General features: G+C 48.4%; 1 non-coding gene and 2 pseudogenes across 1 annotated transcript; 1 reads left to right on the top strand and 2 right to left on the bottom strand.

Annotated features, from left to right (window-relative positions):
- Positions 1–3,459: 3,459 nt before the first annotated feature.
- On the bottom strand, positions 3,460–4,801 carry LOC129394870 (cell division cycle protein 27 homolog; annotated as a pseudogene).
- A 314-nt stretch (positions 4,802–5,115) lies between these two features.
- On the bottom strand, positions 5,116–9,687 carry LOC106634428 (dapper homolog 3-like; annotated as a pseudogene).
- Positions 9,688–11,496: 1,809 nt separating this feature from the next.
- On the top strand, positions 11,497–11,648 carry LOC112438865 (5.8S ribosomal RNA). Its single transcript, XR_003027179.2, has one exon. It is a non-coding gene; the product is annotated as a 5.8S ribosomal RNA (ribosomal RNA).
- Positions 11,649–18,718: the final 7,070 nt, after the last annotated feature.

The raw sequence follows: 18,718 nt of genomic DNA, 5'->3' as shown, positions 1-18,718 counted from the left end.
TGTAGAACCACTGGCTCTTTGGAAAAAAAATCCCTGAAGTGGCTTTGACTTTTTGGCTAGGAGGGCTAAACCTGCTGAGAACTTTCCTGCCCAGGATTCTGTGTGAACAAAAGTGCCTCTGCTGGGAGCTGGGATCCTCGGGACCATGCTTGCTATCGCTGGATGAGTCTCTGGAAGGACGCACGGGACTCCGCAAAGCTGACCTGTCCCACCGAGGTCAAATGGATACCTCTGCATTGGCCCGAGGCCTCCAACTTACATCACCGTCACCAACCGTCGCTGTCAGCATCCTTGTGAGCCTGTCCAAGGCCCCGACTCCGGGGAGACTCTTGGGAGCCCGGCCTTCGTCGGCTAAAGTAGAAAGGGATGGCGACTTCCACCCACGAGGTCGCCACTGAACTGCGAAGATGTGGAGCGCAGGTCAGAGAGGGGACCAGGAGGGGAGACGTCCTGACAGGCGATGAGTTAACTAGGCTCTGGCTACCCCACTCACGTCCCACGTCCCGGGAACCCGCGGAACACCGCAGCTTTATCCCCTCCTCTGCCCACAGCCGCGCCCAGCCCACCCCGCAACACACGCATACACACTGGAGGTTACAAAACCACAGGGCGTGAATAGAGCCTGACGGAGCAAGAGCTCATTTCACGAGGCGGGGTGGGTGGGGTGGGGTGGGGGTTGAGGGGTCTGTAGAGAGCCCGATTCTCCCTGGTGGGTGGCTACAGGGCACAAATGTATATCGCTTCTTGGGCGGAGGGGCTTCCTTAGGCCGTCACGTTTGCGAGACTATCTCTCAAACCCTTCCTTGAGGCCACAAAATAGATTCCACCCCACCCCTCAACGTTTCCCTGGGTGCTGGATGTATCCTGTCAAGAGACCTGAGCCTGACACGTTGAGTGAAACACCTTTATTGGCTTTGTGTGTTTGTTTGTTTCTGAGATGGAGTCTTGCTCTGTCCCCCACGGCTGGAGTACAGTGGCGTGATCTCAACTCACTGCAACCTCTGCCTCCTGAGTTCGAGTGATTCTCCTGCCTCAGCGCCACCACGCCCGGCTCATTTTTTAATTTTCAGTACACACGGGGTTTGACCCTGTTTCATTGGTTTTCACTGGAGATTCTAGATTCGAGTCACACCTTATTGTGTGCCACATAATGACTTCTTTTTTTTCTTTCTTATTTTTTTTAAAGCACAATATATCTGCTTTATTTGAGTGGCTTTATATATGGTTATAATTGTGTTTTAGATGAAGAAAAGATATTAAACCCAGTGCTAATAATAGTGAAAGTGAAAACAAAAGAAAGGCTATCTATTTTGTAGTTAGAATAAAGTTGCTCAGTATTTAGAGTTACCTAAATAGGTCAGCATTTAAACTCCTCCTAGTAAAAGCTGGCCAATCTGAATAATCCACCTTTAAACACAATTTTTGATATGGTTAAGGTTTTTAAGAATGCGACTCCTACAGAATAGCTGAACAGACAATGCACTTTTAAAAAAGAACAACACACGGTTCAACCAGACTTGGGAAAAAAGCAAAAACAACACAAGTTTTATGAAGAACTGAGTTCTTAAAGTATTACGGAGAACATACCTATCGGAAGAGAAGGCAGTATTGGTAAGTTGAATGTTACATTTGTCAGCAAAACTAGCACTATTTTTTTGGCAATCTTTCAGACACTGCAACTACTACTGCAAAATGAGATATAATCCATTAAACAATATATTCACAAATCAAAAAAATGTTTTAGTAATGTAATGCTTCAGATTTAGAAGCAAATCAAGTGTTAAAACTCAACTGCTATAATAATTACCCCAAAAGATAACCGTATCTGACAAAAAAGCTTCCACAGAGTTATGACTTCAGAATTATACTTCTCTTGATATTTATCTATTAATTAATTTATTTTATTTTATTTTTTTGTTGAGGCGGCGTTTCGCTCTGTCACCCAGGCTGGAGTGGAATGGTGTAATCTTGGCTCACTGCAACCTCTACTTCCCAGGTTCAAGCGATTCTCCTGCCTCAGCCTCCTTAGTAGCTAGGACTACAGGTGTCCGCCACCATGCCCAGCTAATTTTTATACTTTTAATAGAGACGGGGGTTTCACCATGTTGGACAGGATGGTCTCGATCTCTTGACCTTCTGATCCGCCCGTCTCGGCCTCCCAAAGCGCTAGGATGACAGTCATGAGCCACCATGCCTGGCCTTCTCTTCATATTTAAATTTTTAAGTCAGTCCAGAAAAATACAATAAATGTCAACAGTAAGTATGGTGTTGAGGCAGATGTAGGACCAAACTTTTTCATATGTTATTCAATTGATAACAATATGACCTGGATAGTAATTTCCTATGTGTCTACTTATACACAAGTAAAAAAAGGAAAACAGAGATACTGCTAAATAAAAGGGTATACTAAGTTCTTAATAGTAACTCAATAAACTGGAACACTGTCAAAAAGCAAAAACTAGTGAATTTTTTCAGTGTTTTTTTTTTTTCTATTATCCAATAAGTGAATTATGCTATTCCTTTCCAATTTCCCAGGCACTTTTTGTCCCAATCACCATTTCTGTGTTCGAAGAAAAAGTAACAAATCAAGTAACAAAACTAAACAAGCATACAAACAAAGAAAACACAACTACAGTGTCTGCAAAAGTTTGGTAGAAGACTGAAACTGTTGAGCATAAGGATCTGATATTCTATTATCATTAGTTAACTGAAGAGTTTGTTAAAGACATACATTTCATAAGAAAACATGTTAGTTTGAAGTTATTGACCAGTATGTACCATCCCTAAGTATTAGTAACCAAATTCATGACAATAAAGAGCTAACTAACAAGAAAAATTAGTGACTACCAGCACCATCAACAAGACTTTGTCTCCACACTTCATTACCACTTACCGTGCATTACAATGTCTAGGATTGACTCTGATAGCATTTCAAAAACAAGCTAATGCTTTGTCCAATTCTTCAGTTAAGACAAACTCTCGCCCTAATTGAGTATAGGCATAAGCACAATTTGGATCCACTTGGATAGCTCCCTGGAAGAATTTAATTGCAATATCGTGTTCCCGTTGCAGACTGAAACAGTTCCCTGCAGCACACCAGGCCTCTGGCGGATTTTTATCCATGTCTGTTAAGTTTTTTGACAGAACTGAAAGAGCAACATCTTTTTGAAGATGCCAAAATGTTGTAGAGTAGATTTCCATGCCTTCGACTCTATAATTCTCAATCCTTCTAACCTCTGAGAATATTCTTTCAGCTTGCATGTACTCTGAAAGTTCAAAATAGACCCTTCCAATTTGGCACAGTACCCAACCAGTATTGCAGTAGTGAGAAGGTAGATGGCTCAAAATATTTATACTTCTTTGCAGTGGTATGAACACAAAGCTAAATAACCTTTCCCCCTTTCACGAAGAAGGCTCATCAAGCCTTCTGCTGCAGTTTTTTATGATTAAAAGCCTGAATCTGAGGTGTGATTGTGGATATTTTCTCTTCTGAAATGATGAAAGAGTCCAATTTTGTAATTTCCAGGCTATCATTTATGTTAGGTTGAGTTATTCCTCCTTTATTAGTTTTACTTTTTGTTTTTCTGTTTGGGATTTTTGGTGGAAACTTCTTTTTTAATTTCTTCCTATTCTCCTTGGTTGTGGAACTGTCACTAGTAAAGAGTCATGAATTTCCTCGAGGCAGTGCATTTAGGGAAGATGTCATAGTGGGGCTCAATACCTGAGGTGTTGTACTTATTTATGGACCAGAACTTTCTGTTTGTGCAAGAACTGGAGTTACCTCTCTTCTATTTCCACTCTGTGAGAAGACAGACTTTGCTCCAGTTTGGCTGATTCTGGCAACAGACTTTTTTGAAGGGGCTCCGGTGGATGGCACATTAATTTCAGAAGGTGTATTAGTGTAGTTTTGTAAATAGGATCCATCTCCAGGACTTGGGGTTCCTAATGGCAAAATCCCAAAACTTGGGGTTAATGGACTAAGAGCTCCTGGTCCTCCTAAAAAACTTCGACCAGTTTTTGGTTTATTTTGAACCTGTTTAGATAATATGGAAGTTCCTGTTCCCAGTTGGACAGTATCAGGTGAAATTACGCTGAATCAATAGAAGACACTGAGGAATCTGTATTCAAGGAATACTTTGAATTGGAAGATTCTAAATTCAATCTGTTTAATTCAGTTGTGTCCTGGGGTGTGTCCGCAAGAAAGGTCTCAGGCTGTCTGTGACATAGACTATGATTAGGTACTTGTGTTGTGCAAGAGTTGGGCAGACAGTTGCTAAAGTTCTGAAAAGATGTGAATTTAATGTTTGGTCAGGATCTGGCCTTTCACCTATTTCACATAATGATTCAAAGGGATACCAGAGGAAAGACTTTAAACTAAGCCTCTTTTGGTCACATTCTGATCCTTTGGCAAGCCGATCTGTCTTGCAATGTACATGTCCCAACAATGGAAGGGGAAAGCAAGCTGAATCACCAAACTCAGTAACAATATCATCATGCCTTTTCTACCTATTAAACACTCCACGAGATAAGATTTGTTCCCCTTCTGCAAGCTTGCTGAGATCAACACAACATTTTGCAAGCAGGTATTTTCATTGCGGTGTAGGACAACTGTGTCCTTTCAAGAGTCTATATGCTTTATAGGCCTTTCCTGGGCGGTAAGAACAAGTCGCCAGTAAAACATGGCTTCTTCTGAGTGTACTTCTGCATAAAGGTGTTCTGCGAGGAAAACCCCAACTCAGTAAGCATAGTGGTTTAGTGCTTGCCATATAGCAGCCTGGACGGGTTCCTGCTGCACCGTCATCCTCGAGGCTCAGACCCAATTTTTGCAGTGCCTCAGGCACCCCCCTACTCTGCCCACCCCCCTCCCCCCCGTAGGAGCTCCGGCCCAGCCAGCCTTGGCTCATTTAAACTCACCAGTTACCAGGGGATGGGGGAGGCCGAGCCAGAATGACTTCTTTACCCTGCAGACTCTGGAAAGCCCGGCCCCTTGTGATCCATTGCAAAGCGAGAGTCACCTCATGGTTGGAAAACGGATTTGCTCCCAAGTTCAGTGGAGGGATGTGGTATGTAGGACGAAGGACTCTCTTCCTTCTGATTCGGTCTGCACAGTGGGGCCTAGGGCTGGAGCTCTCTCCGTGCGGACCGCTGACTCCCTCTACCTTGGGTTCCATCGACCCCACCCTGGGACACGGGCCTTGGCAGATTCAGGCCCTTCCTGGCCCTTAAGTCGCTGTCAGAAACCCCATCTCGTGCTCGGATGCCCCGAATGACTGCGGCTAGCGCCTCTCTGGAAACACTGGAAATCTCTCCTCTACGCGTGGTCACCTGAAACCACAGGAGCTCGGGACACACGGCCGCCATCCACCTCACTGCTTTTGGGAGAGAATGCTGAGAGTCTTTTACCGACTCTCTCTTGACTTGAGTTCTTCATGGGTGTGTGGTTAAGACGTAGTGAGACCAGATGTATTAACTCAGGCCAGGTGATGGTGGCTCACGCCTGTAACCCCAACACTTTGGGAGGCCGAGGCCGTAGGATCCCTTGAGGAATCGCCTAACCCTGGGGAGGTTGAGGCTGCAGTGAGTGAGCCATAATGGTGTCACTGCACTCCAGTCTGGGTGAAAGACAGAGTGAGGCCCTGTCACAGGCAGGCAGGCAGGCAGACAGACAACAGTTGTATTATGTTCTTCTCAGGGTAGGAAGTAAAAATAATAGAATACAGGGCTTAATTTTTTTTTTGGACGGAGTTTCACTCTTGTTGCCCAGGCTGGAGTGCAATGGCACCATCTCGGCTCGCCGCAACCTCCACCTCCCGTGTTCAAGCGATTCTCCTGCCTCAGCCTCCTGAATAGCTGGTATTACAGGCATGTGTCACCACACCCGGCTGATTTTGTATTGTTAGTAGAGACGGCATTTCTCTATGTGGGTCAGGTGGGTCTCGAACTGGCCACCTCAGGTGATCAGCCCACCTCGACCTCCCAAAGTGCTGGGATGACAGGCGTGAGCTATTGCGCCCGGCCAGCTACGTTTTTTTTTTTTAATTTTCTATTTTCATCTATTTATTAGTATTATTTTTTGAGACGGAGTCTCGCTCTGTTGCCCAGACTGGAGTGCAGTGGCGTGATGTCGGCTCACTGCAAGCTCTGCCTCCCGGGTTCACGCCATTCTCCTGTCTCAGCCTCCCAAGTAGCTGGGACTATAGGCACCCACCACAGTGCCTGGCTAATTTTTTGTATTTTGAGTAGAGACGGGGTTTCACTGTGGTAGCCAGGATGGTCTCGATCTCCTGACCCCGTTGATCTGCCCGCCTTGGCCTCCCAAAGTGTTGGGATTACAGGCGTGAGCCACCGCGCCCAGCCTATTTATCTATTTACTAACTTTGAGTCCAGGTTATGAAACCAGTTAGTTTTTGTATTTTTTTGGAGACGAGGTTTCACCATGTTGCCAAGGCTTGGATCGAGGGATCCACCTTCCCTCACCTCCCAAAGTGCAGGGATGACAGTTGTGAGCGTACCACGCCCGGCTCCCTCCCTTCCCCCGCCGGCTTATCACTCAGGTGCCGGAGGCCGAGCGGTGGTGTGTGGTTCCCACCCCCAGCTCCCCCTCCTCCATTCACCACCGCGATGTCCGCGAGTGGGTCCTGAGGGAGCTCGTTGGTGTAGGGGTCGAGGCGGTTGACTGAGACGCGCCCCTCCCACGCGGAGAAGGGCGCCGCCTGGTCTGGCAAGCGCGGGTCCCGTGCTACCCTCTGGCGGGTGGGCGTGGGCCGTGTGAGCGATCGCGGTGGGCTTGGGCAGGTGACGCGTGCGCCGGCCTGCCGCCAAGGGGCTACCATTCTGCCTCCGACAGGTTGTGTGTGGATGTACTTGGAGGTGCTTTGCCTGGGAGAAGGGAGGCGGGTGGGCGGGGGGGCACTTGGGGTATTGCACCCACGTAGAGCGGCCAGGCCCCCCGCCCAGACCGCGAAGGCTCAAAGATGTCGCACGCAGATTTTTCCTGGTACCGCGGGCCCCCTCACTTCCCCAGGCGTCCCTGAGTGCCTCTGCGGGCCCGACGAGGGGCGATTGGCGGGGGGGGACTGTGACCCACCCTTGGTGAGAAAGCCTTCTCTAGCTATCCGAGAGGTGTGCCTTTGGGGTACCGGATCCCCCTGCCTGCCGCCTCTCTCTGCGTTATGGTAGCGCTGCCTTAATGACTCGCTTGCAGAGGACCCTCCTCCACTTCCCCCTCGAAGGGGTGAGGTGGGGAGAGCGAGGGTTCCCCTGGCCTCAGCGGTGGGGACGGAGGGCGTCTCGTCGCCTACTGTGTGGCCCGCGCCTCCCCCTTCGGAGTCGGGGGAGGATCCTGCCAGGCCGGGCCTGCGTCCTAGCGGTTGGGAGGCTGCGCAAGCGGTGGCTGTGCCCGGCGTTCCGTCAAGCTCGTGACCCGCTCCGCTGCGAGCCGGCTCTCCGCCCGCTCCCCTGAGGAGCAGCGACCGGTGCCGACGACCGCGTTTGCGTGGCAGGGCGTTGGGCCGCCTGGCCATGGGAAGTGTCCCAAGTGGGGGGCGCGCCGGTCTCCCAGAGCTTGACCGGGTCGGAGGATGGACCAGAAACGAGCAACGTGGCCCTGGAGTTGGGTTTGTGGCTGAAATCGCTTCTGGATCCCGATGGCGGGACCTGGGCTCGTGAGGCGGGTCTCCGTGGGTGCCGAGGGCCGTCCGGCGTCCTAGGCGGGGCACCACGGGACTTCCCTAGTGTCTGTGGCGGTGGCCGTGTTTTCCTGGTGGCCCGGCCTTGCCTGAGGTTTCTCCCTGAGCCGCCCCTCTGCGGGCTCCCGGGTGCCCTTGCCCTCGGGGTCCCTGGCCCTGCCTGTCTGTGCCCCCCTCCCCGTCCGCGGATCCTCTCTCCCCGAGCGGCTCACCGGCTTAGGCTGTGGTGGCCCCGTCTGGGACCAAACCCGGCTCCGCCTTGTGTGGCGCCGCCGCCGGCCACTGGTTGGCTCGTTGTCCATGTCCCCGGGTGCGCGCCTTCGGGACCAGGTTGGCGGTGCCCCGCATGGGCCTGGTGGGCGCCCGGAAGGTTTGGGGTCGGCCTGCAGCGTGCGCAGGGAAGAGGGTTCCGGGTGCTGGCCGCGATGGCGGCGGCGGTGTGGGAGCCGCGGGCCCGCCGAAGGCAAGTCGGCTGCTCCAGGTGCCGCGCGGGGCCGCCTTGGTGCTTGGAGGCCGCTGGCGGTGAGACCCCGGGCACCGCGGTCCGCCTCTCGTTCGCTGCCCAAACGTCGGGGCCGCCCCGCGCCCGCCGCGCGCGAGTGGCCACCGGTCCCTCGCGGCTGCCGCGCACCGGTCGGGCAGTCTGCCTCCTGGCACGTGGGCTCGAAGGGTCGGGAGTGGTGAGCCCATCGGGGGGTGTTGTGTAGTGTGGATGTATGGGATGTCCGGTTCGCCGCCCCACCACCCCCCTCCCACCGCCCCGAGCTGCTCCCTCCCTCCTACACGCCCAGTCGCCCGCCCTGCTGCCCCATCCTCGCGACTGGGACGCCGGGCTCATCCTCGCAAGGCCTGGAGGCCGCTTTATACCAACTTGGTTGATCCTACCAGTACCATATGCTTGTCTCAAAGATTAAGCTATACATGTCTAAGTATGCAGGGCCGGTACAGTGAAAATGCGAATGGCTCATTAAATCAGTTACGGTTCTTTTGGTCGCTCTCTCCTCTCCTACTTGCAAAACTGTGGTAATTATAGAGCTAATACATGCCGAAAGGCGCTGATCCCCTTCGCGGGGAAGATGCGTGCATTTATCAGATCAAAACCAACCCGGTCAGCCCCTTTTCAGCCCCGGCCTTGGGGGGTCAGGTACCACCGTCTTTGGTGACTCTAGATAGCCTCGGGCTAATCGCACGCCCCCCGTGGCAGGGACAACCCATTGGAACGTCTGCCCTATCAACTTTCGATGGTAGTCGCTGTGCCTACCATGGTGACCACGGGTGAAGGGGAATCAGGGTTGGATTCTGGAGAGGGAGCCTGAGAAATGGCTACCACATTCAAGGAAGGCAGCAGGCATGCAAATTACCCACTCCCGACCCGAGGAGGTAGTGACCAAAAATAACAATACAGGACTCTTTCGAGGTCCTGTAATTGGAATGAGTCCACTTTAAATCCTTTAAGGAGGATCCATTGGAGGGCAAGTCTAGTGCCAGCAGCAGCGGTAATTCCAGCTCCAATAGCATATATTAAAGTTGCTGCAGTTAAAATCTGCAGCAACTTTAGTTGCTGGATCTTGGGAGAGGGCAGGCGGTCCGCCGGGAGGCGAGCCACAGCCCGTCCCCGCCCCTTGCCTCTTGGCGCCCCCTTGATGCTCTTAGCTGAGTGTCCCGGGGCCTGAAGCGTTTACTTTGAAAAAATTAGAGGGTTCAAAGCAGGTCCAAGCCGCCTGGATACCTCAGCTAAGAATAATGGAATAGGACCGCGGTTCTATTTTCTGGGTTTTCAGAACTGAGGCCATGATTAAGAGGGACGGGCGGGGGCATTCGTATTGCGCCGCTAGAGGTGAAATTCTTGGACCGGCGCAGTTCGGACCAGAGTGAAAGCATTTGCCAAGAATGTTTTCATTAATCAAGAACGAAAGTCGGAGGTTCGAAGACGATCAGATACCGTCGTAGTTCCGACCATAAACGATGCCGACTGGAGATGTGGCGGCGTTATTCCCATGACCCGCTGGGCAGCTTCCAAGAAACCAAAGTCTTTGGGTTTTTAGGTTCCGGGGGGGTATGGTTGCAAAGCTGAAACTTAAAGGAATTGGTGGAAGGGACCACCAGGAGTGGAGCCTGCGGCTTAATTTGACTCAACATGGGAAAAATCACCCGGCCGGACACGGACAGTATTGACAGATTGATAGCTCTTTCTCTGTTCCATGGGTGGTGGTGCATGGCCTTAGTTGGTGGAGTGATTTGTCTGGTTAATTCCGATAACCAAGGAGACTCTGGCATGCTAACTAGTTACACGACCCCCGAGCGGTCGGCGTCCACCAACTTCTTAGAGGGACAAGTGGCGTTCAGCCACCGGAAACTGAGCAATAATAGGTCTGTGATGCCCTTAGATGTCCAGGGCTGCACATGCGCTACACTGACTGGCTCAGTGTTTGCCTACCCTACGTGGCAGAGGCGGGTAACCTGCTGAACCCCATTCGTGATGGGGATGGGGGATTGCAATTATTCCCCATGAAGGAGGAATTTCCAGTAAGTGCGGGTCATAAGCTTACCTGAAGTCCCTGCCCTGTGTACACACTGCCCGTCACTACTACTGATAGGATGATTTAGTGAGGCCCTCGGATCGGCCCCGCCGAGTCAGCCCACTGCCCTGGCAGAGCGCTGAGAAGACAGGCGAACTTGACTATCTAGAGGAAGTAAAAGTCATAACAAAGTTTCCGTAGGTGAACCTGCGGAGAGATCATTAATGGAGAAGAGCGAAGCCGCGGCGGTGAAGCCCTGGCGGTGCCGCCGCCTCCTTCCTCCTTGGCAGACCTTGTTCCCCGTGCGGCGCGTGCGTGGGCGGGGTCGTGCCCTTTGTTCGTTGCACGGCCTCGCCTGCCCCCAGAGCCGGAGAACTCGGGAGGGAGAGGGGGGAGACAGAGACACGTGTACGGGGAGGAAACCGTGTGTGTGTGTCGTGGGGCGGGCTGGACGCCTTGCCGGTCTGGTGAGCAGCGGAGAGCGGCCACCTGCCATGTGTCAGCGTGGCACCCACGTGTGTGTCAGCGGGTGCGGGGATGGTTCTCGGCGTCCCGGCGGGGTGGGGGTCTCGGTGCCCTCCCCGCCGGAGCTGTCGTCCCGCCCTGTCCCGCTGGCTCGGCCCCATCCCGCCGGCTCCCGTTGGGGCCGGCCGGGTTCCCATCGCTGCCGCTGCCACCATCTTCTCCTCTGCCACACCGCGCCACCGGGCCCGGCCTGGCCCGCTCGCTCTCCCCAGCCTTCCCGCTAGGGCGTCTCGAGGGTCGGGGGCCAGACGCCTGTCCCCACCTCCTCATCCGCCCCCGCCGTCCAGGTTCCTAGCGCGCTCTGGCGGGGAGGTTTAAGGACCCCTTGGGGGGTCGCCCGTCTGCACGTGGGTCGGGTGCGGTGGGCCCTCGGGGGAGTCCGTTCGGGAGGGGCCCGCCCCTCTCTCGCCTCCCCCGCTGATTCCGTCCCCTCAGCCGGCCGGGGCTGCGCCCCACTTGCGTGTTGCCGCTGACGCCGCTGGGGGATTTACCGGCGGCCGTCGTGCCATTGCACGTGTGCCGTGCGTGTGGCCTGTGCCCTGCGCTGTGGGAGCGGGAATCCCCGGGCGCCCGTGGGGTGCTGTCAGTGTTCGCCCCCCCGTGGTCGGCACCGCCTCCCTGTGTTGTGAAACCTTCCGATCCCTCTCTGGAGTCTGGTCCCGTTGCTGTCTGAATGGCCGGCCTGAGGTAAACCCTCTGGGGGACCTGTTGTGCCAGTAGGGCCTCCCGGTGTTGGGAGCGCCCTCGCCAAATCCACCTTGTATGACTTTTAGCGGTGGATCACTGGGCTTCTGCGTTGATGAAGAACGCAGCTAGCTGTGAGAACTAATGTGAATTGCAGGACACACTGATCATCGACACTTCGAAAGCACTTGCGGCGCGGGTTCCTCCCAGGGCTATGCCTGTCTAAGCGTCGCTTGCCGATCAATAGTCCCCGGGGGTGCCTCCGGGCTCCTTGGGGTGTACGGCTGGGGGTTCCGTGGCATGGCCTGCCGGGGCCCTCTGTCCCCCCAAGTGCAGACCGGCGACGTCCGCCCTCCTCTGCCGCCGTGCCCGCCCCTTCTTCCTCCCCCTACAGGCCCTGTGTGGTCACGCATCGGGTGGCATGGGGAAGGGGGGCTCCCGGCTGTGAGGAAGAGAGAGAGGGCGGCGCTGCCACCCGTGAAAACAGAGAGGGAAGAGAGCCGGCTGGGGCCGAGTTCCTGTGGCCACCACTGCGGTCCGGGTTCCTCCCTCGGGGGCTCCCTGGTGCCTCACGCAGCTCGTGGTGCGGGGTTCGTTGGCCCTGGCGGGGTGGAAGGTCCCGTGCCGTCGCCGTCGCGCGTCGTGGGTAGTGTGGGCTTGTTGCAGGGGGGAGGAAGGCAAGTAGGAAGGGTCCGACAGGGAGAGGGTGGGGGAGCGTGTCCCGGTCGCCGCGGTTCGCCGACGCCCCTGGTGGTTGCCCGACGACCGGCCCACCGCCGCTGCAGCGCCCCTCCTCCCCAACACCCCTCCAAGGCACAGTCCTCCTCGCCGGCCCGCCACCCGCCTGCCCGGCGCGCGTCGCGGTTGTGTCCGGGGCCGGAAGCCCGCCACGCGGCCTGTCTGGCAGCACTCGTGGCCGCGGTCCTGGGGTTCGCGTGCCCCTGGCGGTGACTCGCTGGATGCTGCGGTGTCGTCCGCCGTCGTGCGCCCGCCTCCGGCTCTCGGCTGCCCAGTGCCTGGGGCCCGGTCTGTAGCTTCCATGTCGGGCCAGGGCGGCGCCGTTGCGTCCTCAGACCAGTCCCCCACCTCCGTTTAATATGTAGGCAATCCCATGTAACTTAGCAAAGCTAGCAAGTCCCTAAACTCGGCGCAGCCACTGTAGGGGTGGCCTCCCAGTAGCATCGTTAACACTAATTGTAATTGGTAGGCAATCACTTAGTATCAAATTTCATTACCTGAGTTATACAAATGTGTAAAAAAATATAGTTTTAATGAAAGGGAGTAAAGGATAATATGAGTAATATTCACAATCTCTAGTTCTGAGGTAGTGTTTTCTCAGAAATGATGCATTCCTGGAGCAAGGTCATTTTGTGTTTGGTTTGTTAAATATCTATTTCCATTTTGAAAAACCACTGGAAAAGCCCAGCTTCACAAGGACTCTCCATGAGAACGATCACACAAAAGAACACCCATAACACAAAATCAAAACAAGGGTGGTCCAGGCGTCACATTAAAGACTCATCACCAAATTTTCTTAGAAGAGATAAAGAACACAAAGTTACTTTTATGTGATGGAAAACAGAGAGAAAGAGTAAATGGAACAATAAATGTTGGGCAACAACAGTGAAAACCAAGCTGTGGAAAAAAATGAATGGAAATGTTTTGTTTGGTATTGATTTCCTATCCTGATATCAGAAAGTATGGGAAAGAACAAAGCACATTTTTTGAGACAAATAGAACATAAAACAAATGAATGTTAAAGACTATTTTACAGTGCTAACAAAACTATCTGTGACTTGTGTTTTCCATTTAAAAATATGATTTTGTACAATTACATTTATATAAAGTATTGAAATAAAATTGTAAAGATGGAGAACAGGCTATGGGGTTGCCAAGGGGAAGGGGTGGAGGAAAACGTGTCAGAGTGTCAGCAAAGATCGCAAGTTGGAGCCTGGTGGTAAGGCCACAGTTCTGTATCTTGACTGTGGAAGTGGTAGTTACAGAGATCTACACCACATAAAAATGCACAGAACACACGCACATGCATACACACATACAAAAATGAATGCATACAAAACGGTTGTGATCTGAGTAAGCTTTCTGAATTGTACCTATGTCAGTTTCCAGGTTTTGATAATGCTCTATAGCTATGTGAGATGTCACCACTGGAATTAGTGAAGAGTACCTAAGACATCCCTGTACCTTTTGCAACTTCCTGTGAATCTATAATTATTTCAAAAGTAACTTGAAAGTCATAGCAGACTTTCACTTCAAAGAGGAAAAATACTGAAGATTAATGAAATTGTTGAAGAACATCAAATACTCAATAGTCTGTATGAGAGCTGTATTATGTCCACTCGCAGCACAGCTGTCATTTAGCCTTTTCCTGACGTGCCCTGGAGGACTTGAGATCCTCTTAGATTGCCAAGGCCAATAGTGTTTATTTGTTACTAACTTTGTACTGAACCCCCCAAAAATGAAAAGTGATTGAATAATCATTTATAATAGCAACAAGTAATTTTACTTATAAAGAGACAATAGTGGTAATGAATTTAAATATTTAGGGTAAAGAATAGATCTTCATTAGACAGTACTGGCAAAATTTAGAAAGAAAAAATAAGGAATCAGAAACATATGTAGGTCAGTATTGTGAAAAAATTCTGGATCTGAGAAGCAAAAGAACAGAGATTATATTGCGTTTCTGCTCCAAACCTGAAGAATCACTTTAAGTGTGTTGTGTTTCTGTGCCAAAGCTGCTGAATCACCTTAGGCAATGCATGCCCTTTCCCTGAAACTGTTTTCTTTTCTACAAAATAAAGTGAGCTAGATCATCTCTGAGGTCCCCCAAATATTCACATTTTCGGCTCTACATGAACTTCAGTTGAATTCCTAATTTCAGTGTGGATAATATGTGTGTGCTGCACCACAAGCAGTGTGTCTAAATGCTCATGTTGGTCCTAAAAACTAATTATGAGCAGTTTGGAAATTCTGTTGTTGTAGAATCTGCAAAGGGATATTTGTGAGCGCTTTGAGGCCATGGTGAAAAAGGAAATACCTTCACATAAAAACTATAAAGAAGGTTTCTGAAAAACTGCTCTGTGATGTGTGCATTCATCTCACCGAGTTAAACGTTTCATTCCTTTGATCAGTCTGGAAACTCTGTTCTTCTACAATCTGCAAAGTGGTATTTGTGAGTGCTTTGAGGCCTATGGTGAAAAACGAAATATCTTCACATAAAAACTAGACAGATGCTTTCTGAGAAACTACTTTGTGATGTGTGCATTCATCTCACAGAGTTAAACCATTCTTTTGATTGAAATTCTTGTAAATGGTGTTCTTGTAGAATCTGCAGAGGGATATTTGTGAGCGCTTTGAGGCCTATGGTGAAAAAGGAAATATCTTCACATAAAAACTAGAAAGAAGGTTTATGAGAAACTGCTTTGTGATGTGTGCATTCATCTCACAGAATTGAACCATTCTTTTGATTGAGCAGTTTGGTAACAGTCTTTTTGTAGAATATGCAAAGGGATATTTGTGAACGCTTTGAAGCCTATGGTGAAAAAGGAAATATCTTTACATAAAAACTATACAGAAGGTTTCTGAGAAACTGCTTTGTAATGTGTGCATTCATCTCACAGAGGTAAACGTTTCTTTTCATTGAGCAGATGGGAAACTCTTTTCTTGTAGAATCTGCAAAGGGATATTTGTGAGCAGTTTGAGGCCTATGGTGAAAAAGGAAATATCATCGCATAAAAACTTGACAGAAGTTTCTGAGAAACTTCCTGGTTATGTATGCATTCATCTCACAGAGTTGAACTATTCTTTTGATTGAGCAGTTTGGAAACAGTATTTTTATGGAATCGACAAAGGGATATTTGTGAGTGCTTGGAGGCCAATGGTGAAAAAGGAAATATCTTCACATAAAAACTAGACAGAAGCTTTCTGAGAAACTTTTTTGTGATGTGTGCACTCATCTCACAGAGTTGAACCTTTCTTTTGATTGAGTAGTTTGGTAACAATCTTTTTGTAAAATCTGCAAAAGGATATTTCTGAGCGCTTTGAAGCCTATGGTGAAAAAGGAAATATCTTCACATAAAAACTAGAAAGAAGGTTTCTGAGAAACTGCTTTGTGATGTGTGAATTCATCTCACAGAGTTAAACCTTTCTATTGATTGAGCATGTTGGAAACAGTCTTTTTGTAGAATCTGCAAAGGGATATTTGTGAATGCTTTGAGGCCTGTGGTGAAAAAGGAAATGTCTTCACATGGGACAGAAACTTTCTGAGACACTTCTGTGTGATGTGTGCACTCATCTCACACTGTTGAACTATTCTTTTGATTGAGCAGTCTGGAAACAGTCTTTTTGTAGAATCAGCAAAGGGATATATGTGAGCGCTTTGAGGCATATGGGAAAAAAGGAAATAACTTCACATAAAAACTAGACAGAAGGTTTCTGAGAAACTGCTTTGTAATGTGTGCATTCATCTCACAGAGGTAAAGGTTTCTTTTCATTGAGCAGATGGGAAACTCTTTCCTTGTAGAATCTGCAAAGGGATATTTGTGAGTGCTTTGAGGCCTATGGTGAAAAAGGAAATATCTTCATATAAAATGTAGACAGAAGCTTTCTTAGAGACTTAGTTGTGATGTGTGCATTCATCTCATGGAGTTGAACCATTTTTCTTTTTTTTTTTTTTGGAGCTCTGGGTTTATTTATTTATTTATTTACTTTTATTATAATTATACTTTAAGTTTTAGGGTACATATGTACAATGTGCAGGTTTGTTACATATATATACATGTGTCATGTTTGTGTGCTGCACCCATGAACTCATCATTTAGCATTAGGTATATCTCCTAATGCTATCCCTCCCCCTCAAACACCCGACTAAAGTCCCTGATGTGTGGTGTGTGGTGTTTTGCTTCCTGTGCCCATGTGTTCTCATTGATCAATTCCCAACTATGAGTGAGAACATGTGGTGTTTGATTTTTTGTCCTTGCAATAGTTCAGTGAGAATGATGGTTTCCAGCTTCATCCATGTCCCTACAAAGGACATGAACTCATCATTTTTTATGGCTGCATAGTATTCCATGGTGTATATGTGCTACATTTTCTTCATACAGTCTATCGTTGTTGGACATTTAGGTCAGTTCCAAGTCTTTGCTATTGTGAATAGTGCCTCTATAAACATACGTGTGCATGTGTCTTTAAAGCAGCATGATTTATAATCCTTTGGGTATATACCCAGTAATGGGATGGCTGGGTCAAGTGATATTTCTAGTTCTAGATCTCTGAGGAATCACCACACTGACTTCCACAATGGTTGAACTAGTTTACAGTCCCACTAACAGTGCAAAAGTGTTCCTATTTCTCACATCCTCTCCAGCACCTGTTGTTTCCTAACTTTTTAATGATCACCATACTAACTGGTGTGAGATGATATCTCATTGTGGTTTTGATTTGCATTTCCCTGATAGCCAATGATGATGAGCATTTTTTCATTTGTTCATTGGCTGCAAAAATGTCTTCTTTTGAGAAGTGTCTGTTCACATCCTTCAAACACTTTTTGATGGGGTTGTTTGTTTTTTTTCCTGTAAATTTGTCTGAGTTCACTGTAGATTCTGGATATTAACCCTTTGTCACATGAGTAGGTTGCAAAATTTTTCTCCCATTCTGTAGGATGCCTCTTCACTCTGATGGTGGTTTCTTTTGCTGTGTAGAAGCTCCTTAGTTTAATTAGATCCCATTTCTCAATTGTGGCTTTGTTGCCATTGCTTTAGGTGTTTTAGACATGAAGTCCTTCCACATGCCTATGTCCTGAATGGTATTGCCTAGGTTTTCTTCTACAGATTTTATGTGAAGTATTCTTTTGATTAATCAGTTTGGATACTCTTTTCTTGTAGAATCTGCAAGGAGATATTTGTGAGCACTTTGAGGCCTTTGGTGAATAAGGAAATACCTTCACATAACAAATAGATAGAAGTTCTCTGAGAAACCTCCCTGTCATGTGTGCATTCATCTCACAGAGTTGAAACAGTCTTTTTGCTGAGCAGTTTGAAAACTGTCTATTTGTAGAATCTGCTAAGGGATATTTATGAGCGCTTTGAGGCCTATGGTGAGAAAGGAAATATCTTCACATAAAAACTAGACAGAAGATTTCTGCGAAACCTCTTTGTGATGTGTGCATTTATCTCACAGAGTTGAACCATTCTTTTGATTGAGCAGTTTGTAAACAGACTTTTTGTAGAATCTGCAAAGAGATATTTGTCAGCTCTATGAGGCCTATGGTGAAAAAGGAAATATCTTCAATAAAAACTATAAAGAATTTTTCTGAGAAGCTGTTCTGTAAGATGTGCACTCATCTCAGAGAGATAAAAGTTTCTGATCTTTGATGAGTCTGGAAACTCTGTTCTTGTAAAATCTGCAAAGGGATATTTGTGAGTGGCTTTAGGCCTATGATGAAAAAGGAAATATCTTCACATAAAAACTAGACAGAAGATTTCAGAGAAACTTCTTTGTGATATGTGCATTCATCTCACAGACTTGAACCATTCTTTTGATTGAGAAGTTTGGAAACAGTCTTTTCAGAGAATCTGCAAAGGGATAATTTTAGTGCTTTGATAGGTATGGTGAAAAGGGAAATATCTTCACATAAAAACTGGACAGAAGCTTTCTGAGAAACTTCTTTGTGATGTGTGCATTCATCTCACAGAGTTGAATCTTTCTTTTGATTAAGCAGTTTGGAAAGAGTCCTTTTCTAGAATCTGCAGAGGGATATTTGTGAGCCCTTTATGGCCTAAGGTGAAATAGGAAATATCTTCACATAAAAACTAGACAGAAGCATTCTGAGAAACTTCTTTGTGAAGTGTGCTTTCATATCACAGAGTTGAAACTCTCTTTTGATTGAGGAGTTTGGAAACAGTCTTTTTGTAGAATATGCAAATGGATATTTGGAGTGCTTTGAGGCCTATGGTGAAAAAGGAAATATCTTCATATAAAAACTAGACAGAAACATTCTGAGAAACTTCTTTGTGATGTATGCATTCATATCACAGAGTTGAAACTTTCTTCTGATTGAGGAGTTTCAAAAGAGTCCTTTTGTAGAATCTGCAAAGGGAGATTTGTGAGCCCATTGAAGCCTACGGTGCATTAGGAAATATCTTCACATAAAAACTAGTCAGAAGATTTCTAAGAAACTTTGTGATGTGTACTTTCATCTCACAAAGTTGAACCTCTCTTTTGATTGAGTAGTTTGGAAACACACTTTTTGTAGAATCTGCAAATGGATATTTTGAGCGCTTTGAG

Source organism: Pan paniscus, chromosome 21 (genome assembly GCF_029289425.2).
Source record: "Pan paniscus chromosome 21, NHGRI_mPanPan1-v2.0_pri, whole genome shotgun sequence".
NCBI lineage: Eukaryota > Metazoa > Chordata > Mammalia > Primates > Hominidae > Pan > Pan paniscus.
Note: the sequence above shows the minus strand (reverse complement) of the source record. Positions and strands in the feature narration are given on the sequence as shown.